The sequence below is a fragment of the Podarcis pityusensis genome (genome assembly GCF_964106645.2).
Source record: "Podarcis pityusensis genome assembly, chromosome: 5".
NCBI classification, from domain to species: domain Eukaryota; kingdom Metazoa; phylum Chordata; class Lepidosauria; order Squamata; family Lacertidae; genus Podarcis; species Podarcis pityusensis.
Window position 1 is genome coordinate 98,821,962 of NC_138032.1, and position 12,682 is coordinate 98,834,643.

Here is a 12,682-nt window from a genome sequence, read left to right on the forward strand (position 1 = left end):
CTCTCTTATTTTTCTCCCTTTCTTAAAATAAGCAATGAACATAACATGCTATTTTTATTGGGTGGTTGCTTAATCTTTACTTACTTTCCATACAGGGCAGCCAAGATTCATAGTTAGCATGACTCAGAACTCAGAACTTCCATATGGCTAGATGAACAATAATGTGATTCACTGCATTTATTGAATGCCTGCAATCATTTCATGCTGTGTTGAATCCCAGTTCAGATGTGAACCATTTTTATTTTTTAAAAGTATTTTGGTCAACACATAATCTGAAGCCAACTAATTACACAAGGTGTGACTGTATCTGCAGATGTTGATGACTCAGATTACTTCGATATCCAGCAATTTTTTTAATTGCCAACTTGAAGAAACTGTGCTAATTCAAATAAAGCCTGTAAACCTTCCTGAAACTAGATTCATCTTTCTGTCACTCTCTGATGGTCACTCTCTTGCTTTTAGTTTGAGTGGAGAACTAACAGGGAAGTCTATCTGCCAACAGAGGGAAACAAAACAGCTTGTACAGTGGTACCTCGGGTTAAGTACTTAATTCGTTCCGGAGGTCCGTTCTTAACCTGAACCTGTTCTTAACCTGAAGCACCACTTTAGATAATGGGGCCTCCTGCTGCTGCCGCGCCACCGTCGCACGATTTCTGTTCTCATCCTGAAGCAAAGTTCTTAACCTAAAGCACTATTTCTGGGTTAGCGGAGTCTGTAACCTGAAGCGTATGTAACCTGAAGCTTATGTAACCTGAGGTACCACATTATTATTATTATTATTATTATTATTATTGAGTGGAAACTAATCTTCAGGCAGAAGTTTGTTGTGGCAGTAGTAGACTGATATATATATGTAGAGAGAGAGAGAGAGATAGTAACATAATTTTATTAAAATTTTATGGTGTGCATGGTATAAAAGTAAAAAATGTAGGTAATAAGAGAGAGTCATAAAACTAGAAGGAAACAATAATTAATAGTGCAAGTCTGACACACTTAACTACTGTCAGTTCTTACCAGATGAACCCTCAAATACTGTGGTTTGGGACTGCACCATGTAGCAGTAGTTTTTGACTAGCAGCGGAAGCCAAAATGAAATGACATATAGACACTGCTTCCCCCCCCCCAGGGTGTACTCAAGGGTACGCAGTACCCGCACCTCTTTTTTTGGGGGGGGGGGTTTAAAAAGTGTGACACTTACTGTAACAACGTCATTATGAGTTCCGGTACCTATTTTTCTAGGAAAAAAAGAGATGACATATGGTCTGGTGAGAAATATGAATATGAAAGATTTCCATGATTGTTGCTTCCTCCACGTCTTGCTGGTATTCGGTTTATGTTTAGCAGCATACAATTCCAGGATGAACAATTCCAGTGATTTGCGCTCAATGGTATTTTTCTTCAGACATGATGTCTGGACTGCCACCGACCTGTCCTGTAGCAGAATAGTGCCATGGTCCCATTGGAAAAGGTTCCCAAGCTCAACGTGGTTCAGGTTGCTGGTGAAGAAAGGCCCATCTAGAGAGGGAGCAGGAGACCTAACAGGTCATCTCATCTGCTATCTGCCCCATCAGCCACTGTATCCTGCAGGAAGGGGCAGACACCCTCTTATTAGGAAGTCTGTTCTGCACAATGGTGTCGGAGGAAGTTACCCATTACATATCACACGAATGCCATATCTTAGTGTCCTTTAGGTACTTGTTGAAGACGTTTCTCTATCAGCAAGTCTTATAAGTGGATATTGGTATCCACGTTCATATCTGCATTGGATTTGAAATTGATTTTATATATGGTAATAGTTTTTGGTGGTTTTTTTGAATAGTTTTGTATGTAATTGGGTTTTTGTTTTTAAAATTGTTTTATTTTTATTTTAATTGCTATTGAGTTATCTCATAGGAAGTGATTCATGAATGAAATAATAATGTTTATTTTTTAACAACAGCAGCCTTCACGCCAGATTCCCCCAAGCATTCATGCTCCTGGCTTATTCCCTGAAAACAGAGTAGTAGTTTAGACATGCCTTGAGGAAGTGTGGTAACAGAATTACAGACAGGAAGAGAGCTCTCTACATGGGACTGCCTGTACTGGCTATCTGAACTGGAGGCCAGTGCAGTGCAGAGAGGCATTTGTCACATAATGTGTCTGTTTTCAGCGCCTGTCCTACACATCAGTAATTAAGGCCTAGTAAGAATGGATGAGAAAGCAGTGGCTCTCCTGATGTTGCTAATGATGGATGACCCTTCCATTCTTGTATGGTGCCCAGTTGTCGTATGTAACTCACTGGAGCTGTAGACCCTGTAAGTAAACACCAGCCAAATTCAGTAGTAAAGAATGAGAGATTGGCACTGTGCCACTTCCCAGAAACAGAGTTACTATTTAGCCTCCAAAGAATAGAGCGGGATGTTATTTGTGGCGTAACTTTTTTAAAAATTGGAGTTGACTTTCCATTACCTCAGAAGCTTATACAAACTGGAAAATAAATGCTCTGGGCACTATGCACACACCACAACTACACCCACCCAGCCCATAAATGGTTTCTACTAAAGCCAATAAATTGCTTCTTTGAAGCATAATTGTGGTGAGCGGGGCACAGCAGGGAAGAGGCTGGCAACAGCCCTGAAATCACCTACCTGCACTGTAGTTTGGCTTGAAAAAGCCTGTCTGCTGGGTAAAATAGAAGGCTTTTTCAAGCCTATTGTGTTCCAGTCTTACTCTGAGAGAGGTTGTAGAATCATAGAATCATAGAATCATAGAGTTGGAAGAGACCACAAGGGCCATCGAGTCCAACCCCCTGCCAAGCAGGAAACACCATCAGAGCGCTCCTGACATATGGTTGTCAAGCCTCTGCTTAAAGACCTCCAAAGAAGGAGACTCCACCACACTCCTTGGCAGCAAATTCCACTGTCAAACAGCTCTTACTGTCAGGAAGTTCTTCCTAATGTTTAGGTGGAATCTTCTTTCTTGTAGTTTGGATCCATTGCTCCGTGTCCGCTTCTCTGGAGCAGCAGAAAACAACCTTTCTCCCTCCTCTATGTGACATCCTTTTATATATTTGAACATGGCTATCATATCACTGCTTAACCTCCTCTTCTTCAGGCTAAACATGCCCAGCTCCCTTAGCCGTTCCTCATAAGGCATCATTTCCAGGCCTTTGACCATTTTGGTTGCCCTCCTCTGGACACGTTCCAGTTTGTCAGTGTCCTTCTTGAACTGTGGTGCCCAGAACTGGACACAGTACTCCAGGTGAGGTCTGACCAGAGCAGAATACAGTGGCACTATTACTTCCCTTGATCTAGATGCTATACTCCTATTGATGCAGCCCAGAATTGCATTGGCTTTTTTAGCTGTCGCGTCACACTGTTGGCTCATGTCAAGTTTGTGGTCAACCAAGACTCCTAGATCCTTTTCACATGTACTGCTCTCAAGCCAGGTGTCACCCATCTTGTATTTGTGCCTCTCATTTCCCCCCCCTCAAGTGCAATACTTTACATTTCTCCCTGTTAAAATAAATCTTGTTTGTTTTGGCCAAGTTCTCTAATCTGTCAAGGTCGTTTTGAAGTGTGATCCTGTCCTCTGGGGTGTTAGCCACCCCTCCCAGTTTGGTGTCATCTGCAAATTTGATCAGGATGCCCCTGAGTCCATCATCCAAGTCGTTGATAAAGATGTTGAATAAGACCGGGCCCAAGACAGAACCCTGTGGCACCCCACTAGTCACTCTTCTCCAGGATGAAGAGGAACCATTGATGAGCACCCTTTGGGTTCGGTCAGTCAGCCAGTTACAAATCCACTGAGTGGTAGCATAGTCAAGACCGCATTTTACCAGCTTCTTTACAATAATATCATGGGGCACCTTGTCAAATGCCTTGCTGAAATCAAGGTAGGCTACACCCACTGCGTTCCCTTCATCTACCAGGCTTGTAATTCTGTCAAAAAACGAGATCAGGTTAGTCTGACATGACTTATTTTTCAGAAATCCATGCTGACTATTGGTGATCACAGCATTCCTTTCTAGGTGCTCACAGACTGTTTGCTTAATGATCTGCTCCAGAATCTTCCCTGGTATTGATGTCAGACTGACTGGGCGGTAATTATTTGGGTCCTCTCTTTTCCTCTTTTTGAAAATAGGGACAACATTTGCCCTCCTCCAGTCTGCCGGGACTTCGCCTGTTCTCCAGGAATTCTCAAAGATGACTGCCAGTGGTTCTGAGATCACATCTGCCAGTTCTTTTAATACTCTTGGATGCAGTTCATCTGGCCCTGGAGACTTGAATACATCTAAACTAGCCAAGTATTCTTGTACTATCTCCTTAGTTATTCTGGGCTGTGTTTCCTCTGCTAAATCATTTGCTCCAAATTCTTCAGGTCGGGCATTGTTTTCTTTATCGGAGAAGACTGAGGCAAAGAAGGCATTGAGGAGTTCAGCCCTTTCTGTGTCCCCTGTTTGCATTTCACCATCTTCTCCTTTGAGTGACCCCACTGTTTCTTTGTTCTTCCTTTTGCTACGAACATACCCATAAAAGCCTTTTTTGTTGCTTTTAACCTCTCTAGCAAGCCTGAGTTCATTCTGTGCTTTAGCTTTTCTGACTTTGTGTCTACACGTGCTGGCTATTTGTTTGAATTCCTCTTTGGTGGTTTCCCCCCTTTTCCATTTTTCCTTTTCCATTTTCCACTCGGCTAAAAGTTCTTTAGATAGCCACCCTGGCTTCTTTAGGCACCTTCCATGTTTCCGTCTCATTGGTATTGCCTGAAGTTGAGCTTTTACTATCTCCCTCTTAACAAACTCCCAGCCATCATGAAATCCCTTTCCTTTTAGTATTACTGTCCATGGGATCTCACCCAGCACTTCCCTAAGTTTGATGAAGTCGGCTTTCTTAAAGTCAAGAAATTGAGTCCTAGTATGCTTGGCTGCTCCTTTCCGCTGTATAGTAAACTTCAGAAGAGCATGATCACTCGCGCCTAATGATCCTTCCACTTCTACCCCACTAACCAGGTCATCAACATTGGTTAGGACCAGATCTAAAATGGCTGTTCCTCTTGTTGCTTCTCCCACTTTCTGGACAATGAAGTTGTCTGCAAGGCCAGTGAGGAATCTGTTTGACCTTATGCTCTTGGCTGAGTTTGACATCCAACAAATATCCGGGTAATTGAAGTCCCCCATTACTACTATCTCCCTTCCTTTTGCATGCTTGGCCATCTGTTCCAGGAAGGCATCATCTATGTCCTCCGTTTGGCTTGGGGATCTATAGTAAACTCCCACAATGAGGTCACTGTTATTCTTCTCTCCCTTGATTTTGACCCAAATGCTCTCACTTTGGCTTTGAGGTTCTAAATCTTGGATCTCTTCACAGGTATACACATCCCTGACATATAACACCACTCCTCCTCCTTTCTTGTCTGGTCTGTTTCTCTGAAATAGATTGTATCCCTCCATTATTACATTCCAATCGTGGGACTTATCCCACCAGGTTTCAGTGGGCATATTGAGCCCTTTTAAGCCTCTGCCTCCAGACCATCTCTTTCAGGCCCCACCACATTCTGGAGAACTTGCAAGTTCTTAAAGGGTCAACCTTCTGAGATGAAGATGGGCCCTTCTTCTCTATTCCATAGCTCCATGTGCTCCTGGAGCAGTGAGGTACTGTCAGCAACATTTGTTTTTTCAGGAGAAGGTTCTCATGAGGTCCTGGTGGTATGGAAATTCTTCTGGGGGCTCAGACGTAGTGGTCTCCTGAAGCAACAGACAGGGCCGTCTTAAGCATATCCAGTGCTGTGGTGCAAAGATCCCTCCAGTGCCCCCCCCCCCCATTTCCCAGAGTTGTTGACCTTTTTTTAGGGAGCTGACACCCGCTTACACATTATCTCTGCTTGGGAAAAGAAAACAGGAAACATAAACAAACTTTTTTTAGTTGCTCATTTATTAACAATGCACCTATATACACACTTATATAGTCTCAGATGCATGTGGGCCAGCCAAAATCTGACAAGTCACTCCTGGTCTTAAATTGTCCAAGCAAAATGGCACAGCTTAACCTGGCACCAAAATGAGAAAAAATGCTGAACTTAGATATACCTCAGTCAGTAAAGCATGAGACTCTTAATCTCTGGGTTGTGGTTTCAAGCCCCATGTTGGGCAAAAGATTCCTGCATTGCAGGGGGTTGGACTAGATGACCGTGGTGGTTCCCTTCCAACTCTGAATGGTTCTGTTATTCTGTTGTATCTGAAGGGCTGTTCACAGGGAAGATGAAGCAAACTGGTTTGTGAGAGATGCTTGTGCTGTGATTCCTGCACTGGAGGACCCCTCGGGGGTCCCTTCCAACCATCCAGTTCTGTGATCTTATGATTAAAATACTCCAAGAAATAAATAAACGGGCTTCTCTGTGGCAGTCACTGGAAAGGGCTCCAGAAAGTTTGGTATGTGCCCTGTAGCCCAAGCCCCATTCACCAGGCGAGACCCGGTGAGCTGAAGGATGGCTCCTCAGCGGCAAGCGGGCTGCCCAGGAGAGCTTGAGTACGTGACTGCACGTCTGAGGGATCTAGGCCGGCCACCTCAACGCCTCCCTTGCTCCGCCTTGGACTCTGGGCAGGCGGAGGGTGGCGGAGGCAAGGCTGCGCTGTAAGCCTAGTGGGAAGCACACAGCCTCTAGGCAGGCGGAGGTGCGCACAGGCCAGCAGAGGCGTAGGAAGGTCAGGTGGTACCCGGTGCAGAAAATTTCTTGTCACCCCCCCCCCATTGTGTTATTTTTCACCTGCAAAAATGGTTTTACGTTATCTGAGCCTCTGATAACAAGCAGGTGACTATGGACAGATACTTAAATCTACAGGATGGATTGTGTTTTGGCTTGCGTTATTTTGTTTATATTTATTGTTTATTTATTTAATAAATTTTATTTTAAAAAACCAAAACAAAAAAAAACACAGCAGTAAAATCAGGAAAAATTAACAATCCTACTTTAAAACGTACAAAAGCTAAAATATTAAGATTAAAAATACTTCAGCTTCCTAAGCATCTAGGTATGGTTGCCTAAAGAAGAATGCTTTTAGCAGGTGCCTGAAAAGAGTCTAGCAAAGGCACATGCTTTGTTGAAATTTCAGCCTTCACAACATAGGAAAACGGCTAAGTAAACAGCTATTTTCATGGAGGAGGGTCAAGATATTAACTGATATGCATGAAATTTCATATGTAGCTATATAATCCCTAGTGTAGTAAGATAAGACCTTTGGAGCAGGCATTTTTTTTAAAAAAAGTTTTTTATGAACCACCCTAGTAGGGCAGTAATTGTTCCTTGATAATTTTACCCCCCCCCATGATGGCCCCTGGGGAGACCCGCCCCCCCCTTTACTACGCCCCGGCTGCTCAGTTGTTGAGCAGCAGGAGCCCGACTCCTGAGGTGGCAGGTGGCGGAGGCTGCAAGGCCGGGCACACTCAGCCTCTGGGCAGGCTGGCCGCGCCTCAACGCCTCCTGCTTGGCACTCCTAAGCAGCAGCCGGAGCCTGAGTCCCGAGTCGGCGGCGGGCGGCGGAGGCTGCAAGGTCGGGTGCACAAATAATAATAATAATTATTTATTATTTATACCCCGCCCATCTGGCTGGGCTTTCCCAATCACTCTGGGCGGCTTCCAAAAGAATATTAAAATACATCGAGCATTAAAAGCTTCCCTAAAGAGGGCTGCCTTCAGATGTCTTCTAAAAGTCTGGTAGTTGTTGTTCTCTTTGACATCTGGTGGGAGGGCGTTCCACAGGGAGGGCGCCACTACCGAGAAGGCCCTCTGCCTGGTTTCCTGTAACTTGGCTTCTCGCAGTGAGGGAACCGCCAGAAGGCCCTTGGTGCTGGACCTCAGTGTCCGGGTAGAACGATGGGGGTGGAGACGCTCCTTCAGATATACTGGACCGAGGCCGTTTAGGGCTTTAAAGGTCAGCACCAACACTTTGAATTGTGCTCGGAAATGTACTGGGAGCCAATGTAGGTCTTTCAAGACCGGTGTTATACGGTCTCGGCGGCCGCTCCCAGTCACCAGTCTGGCTGCTGCGTTCTGGATTAGTTGTAGTTTCCGGGTCACCTTCAAAGGTAGCCCCACGTAGAGCGCATTGCAGTAGTCCAAGCGGGAGATAACCAGAGCATGCACCACTCTGGCGAGGCAGTCCGCAGGCAGATAGGGTCTCAGCCTGCGTACCAGATGGAGCTGGTACACAGCTGCCCTGGACACGGATTTGACTTGTGCCTCCATGGACAGCTGTGAGTCCAAAATGACTCCCAGGCTGCGCACCTGGTCCTTCAGGGGCACAGTTACCCCATTCAGGACCAGGGAATCCTCCTCACCTGCCCGCCTCCTGTCCCCCAGAAACAGTACTTCTGTCTTGTCAGGATTCAATCTCAATCTGTTAGCCGCCATCCATCCTCCAACCGCCTCCAGGCACTCACACAGGACCTTCACCGCCTTCACTCGTTCTGATTTGAAAGAGAGGTAGAGCTGGGTATCATCCGCATACTGAAGAACACCCAGCCCAAACCCCCTGATGATCTCTCCCAGCGGCTGCATGTAGATGTTGAAAAGCATGGGGGAGAGGACAGAACCCTGAGGCACCCCACAAGTGAGGGCCCAGGGGTCTGAACACTCATCCCCCCCCCCACTTTCTGAACACGGCCGAGGAGGAAGGAGCGGAACCACTGTATGACAGTGCCCCCAGCTCCCAGCCCCTCAAGACGGTCCAGAAGGATGTTATGGTCGATGATATCAAACGCCGCTGAGAGATCCAGCAGAACTAGGAAACAGCTCTCACCTTTGTCCCTAGCCCGCCGGAGATCATCAACCAGTGCGACCAAGGCAGTTTCAGTCCCATGATGAGGCCTGAATCACGACTGGAAGGGATCCAAATGATCCGCTTCTTCTAGGCGTGCCTGGAGTTGTTCAGCAACCACTCGCTCAATCACCTTGCCCAAGAATGGAAGATTTGAGACTGGGCGATAGTTGGCCATCGTGGCCGCATCTAAAGATGATAACCACCTCTTTCAGCGAGTCTGGGAAGGCTCCCTCACGGAGGGAAGCATTCACCACCCCACGAAGCCCATCGCCCAGCCCTTCCCGGCTAGCTTTTATAAGCCAGGATGGGCAAGGATCAAGGAGACAGGTGCTTGGTTTCACTCGTCCAAGCAGCCTGTCCACATCCTCGGAGGTAACAGATTGGAATTGATCCCACACAATTTGACTAGACAGGACTCTAGCACTCTCCTGCCCCGGCCCTGTCCAAGCATCGCTGCACGAGCCGAGGCAACTGTTGAAGCCGGCCAACGGAGCCTCGTGTGAGTAGCGCACTGCTGGGCTGGCCCTACACCAGTGGTGCGCAGGGGGCGGAGCCGCTGAATAAGCAGAGAGGGAGCCATTGGCAAAAGAGCTCTGTCTGCCTGCTGCTAGGCTCTCTCGGCTCTTCCCGGACGACTCAGCTCAACTCCGGACTCCCCACAGCGCCCTCGGCAGCAGGGAGTGCCCTGATTCAGCACGCCAGCTGCACCACTGGTTAGAGACGGGCCTGGCAACAGATCCAGAACCTGAACCTGATCTGGACTCCATAGCAGGAGACACTGAAGCCCTTGACTCTGTGTCTTGACCACTGCTGGACAATAGGGTCATTGTAAAGCCTAATTTCAGTCCAGAAACAGGCCCTGGTGTGCTCTAGGAAGGGCGTCTGTGGGTAAATGCCCTCGGACATCCCATTGACAACTCCTGCCAATGAACTGGTTAGAAAACCTTGGATCAGTTTTAAAAGGTGCCTTTGATTGATCACTAGACTTTTATTTAAACAATTTGTAATGGATCCAGGGGGGTGGGGAGTTCCCCCCTTCCTTTCTGTTGAAGAATTCCCCATAAAAAGCATCACAATAGAGGGGCAGAATCTAAGAGAATGAAACCCAGGATAGTTTTCTGTTCCAAGCATCTCCGCAGGGTTCCCAATCTCAGGCACTCCTGATGCCACACTTCGTCTGCACCAGGTTGGTCATACAAATATTTTGAAAAGCCACAAGCAACAGACAAACAATTGAGATGATTAACTAAATTATCCAAGAATACCTCTTTTAAGATGATTCCATTTCTGACACATGCATGCTTAAAAAGAAAGATGTGCTTCTTTTGGCATTGCTTTTAATTATGTGCAGTGCATATAGTGAGGGTGTGCTCAAATACCCCCCTCCCCCATCACAGCCTCCATTGTGAGCTGAATCATGCACAGATTCAGCTAATGCACCTGCAGCAGTTTCCACAGTCAGTAGCATGGAAGACCTGGCGCACGCTGGAGTGTGTGTGGAAGAGGGACCTGTGCCTCCCTGTGCCACAGTGCCTTGGCGCAGCTTCCAGCTGAAATTATAAACTCTGGATAAGAGTTGCCATATACCTTATTCTTTGGCTGAAGAAAGCACCAGCTGCTAGCTGAACAGAAGAACCTGATTAACAGCAAATCGAAAGCCTGCAAATCAGATGGGATGAACTTTGACAACACATTTTACATAAAAATATTTTGCCATTGAAACAAAAGCAGTTCACTTAGTTAAACTAAAAATCAGTTGAATTTTAGAAATAAAAATATTGAAAGATGTACATGTGGGGAATGGGGGGAGGAGGAGGACAGGATTTCGGTAAAGAATGCGCTTGGGGAAAATATACTTAGAATCATAGAATCAGAGAGTCATGGAATCTTAGATTTGGAAGGGACCCAAGGGTCATCTAGTCCAACCCCCTGCAATGCAGGAATCTCAGCTAAAGCATCCATGACAGATGAGCATCCTACTTAAAAACCTCCAAGGAAGGAGAGGCCACCACCTCTCATGAGAGTCTGTTCACTGCTGAGTATCTCTTACTGTCAGAAAGTTTTTCCAAATGTTTAGTCAGAATCTACCGTATTTTTCTCTCTGTAAGACGCACCAGACCACAAGTTTTTGGAGGAGGAAAACAAGAAAAAAAAAAATTCTGAATCTCAGAAGCCAGAACAGCAAGAGGGATCGCTGTGCAGTGAAAGCAGCTCTTGCTGTTCTGGCTTCTGGGATAGCCGCACAGCCTGCATTCGCTCCATAAGACGCACACACACTTCCCCTTACTTTTTAGGAGGGAAAAAGTGAGTCTTATGGAGCAAAAAATACGGTACTTTCTTGCAACTTGAAGCCATTGGTTTGAGTCCTATCCTCCAGAGCAGGAGAAAACAAGCATGCTCCCTCCTCCATGAGACAGCCCTTCAGATATTTGAAGATGGCTATCATATCTCCTCTCAGTCTCCTCTTTTCCAGGCTAAACATACCCAGCTCCTTCAAGCGCTCCTCCTAAGGCTTGGTTTCCAGACCCTTAATCATCTTGTTCATGCTCCTCTGCACACGTTCCAGCTTGTCAACATCCATCTTAAATTGTGGTGCCCAGAATTGGACACAGTATTCCAAGTGTGGTCTGACTAAGGCAGAATAGAGTGGTACTATGACTTCCCTTGATCTGGACACTATACTTCTGTTGATGCAGCCTAGAATAGCTTTAGCTTTTTTTGCTGCTGCATCACACTATTGACTCATGTTAAGCTTGTGGTCCACCAAGACCCAGAGATCCTTTTCACATATTAAGCCAGGTGTTCCCCATCCTATATTTGTGCATCTGGTTCTTCCTAAGTTCAATAGGGACCTTACATTGGTCCCTATTGAAATTCATTTTGTTAGCTTGTGCCCAGTTCTCCAATCTGTTAAGGTCATTTTGAATTCTAATTTTGTCTTCTGCAGCATTAGCTGCAGTTTCGTGTCATCTGCAAATTTGATGAGCATCCCCTCAATTCCTTCATCCAAGTCATTTATAAAGACGTTGAACAACAACGGGCCCAGGACAGAACCCTGCGGCACCCCACTTGTCACTTTTTCCCAGGATGACGAGGAACTGTTAATGAGTGCTCTTTGGGTTCAGCCAGTCAACCAGCTACAAATCCACCTAACAGTTACCTCGTTCAACCCACATTTTACCAGCTTCTTCGCAAGAATATCATGGGGACTATGTCAAAAGCCTTACTGAAATCAAGATACACTATGTCCACAGCATTTTCCTGATCCACCAAGTTTGTAATTCCATCACAAAAAGAAAATAGATTGGTCTAGCATGACTTATTTTTGAGAAACCCATGCTGGGTCTTAGTAATCACAGCATCCTTTTCAAAATGCTCACAGGCCAACTGCTGAATTATCTGTCTAGGACCTTCCCTGGTATGATGTGAAGCTCACTGGTCGGTAGTTACCTGGTCTTCCTTTACCCCCTTTTTGAAGATGAGGATAACATTTGCCCGCCTCCAGTCTGTAGGGACCTCACCTGTTCTCCAAGAATTCTCAAAGATAATAGACAAAGGCTCTGAAATTACATCTGAAAGCTCCTTTGGTACCCTTTGATGCAGCTCATCAGACCCTGGAGATTCGAATCCATTTAAAGCAGCTAGGTGTTCCCTTACTACCTCTTTTCCTATCTTGGGCTGCAGCTCCCTCCTTATGTCACTTATTCTGTTATCACCAGGTTGGGCATCACTTTCCTTTTGGGTGAAGACAGAGGTAAAGTAGGTGTTGAGAAGTTCTGCCTTTTCTCTGTCATCCAATAGCATGTCTCCATCTTCCCCACACAGAGGACCTACCACTTGCTTGTTTTTCCTCTTACTTTGGACATAGCCAAATGAACTTTTTTTTAA

At 45.9% G+C, this 12,682-nt stretch overlaps 1 protein-coding gene and 1 long non-coding RNA gene across 3 annotated transcripts in view; one reads left to right on the forward strand and one right to left on the reverse strand.

Annotated features, from left to right (window-relative positions):
- The window catches only part of LOC308477305, a 121,354-nt gene that overhangs the window by 31,761 nt on the left and 76,911 nt on the right, over positions 1 to 12,682 (reverse strand). The window lies entirely within an intron of this gene.
- The window catches only part of BORCS5 (BLOC-1 related complex subunit 5), a 49,264-nt gene that overhangs the window by 16,064 nt on the left and 20,518 nt on the right, over positions 1 to 12,682 (forward strand). The window lies entirely within an intron of this gene.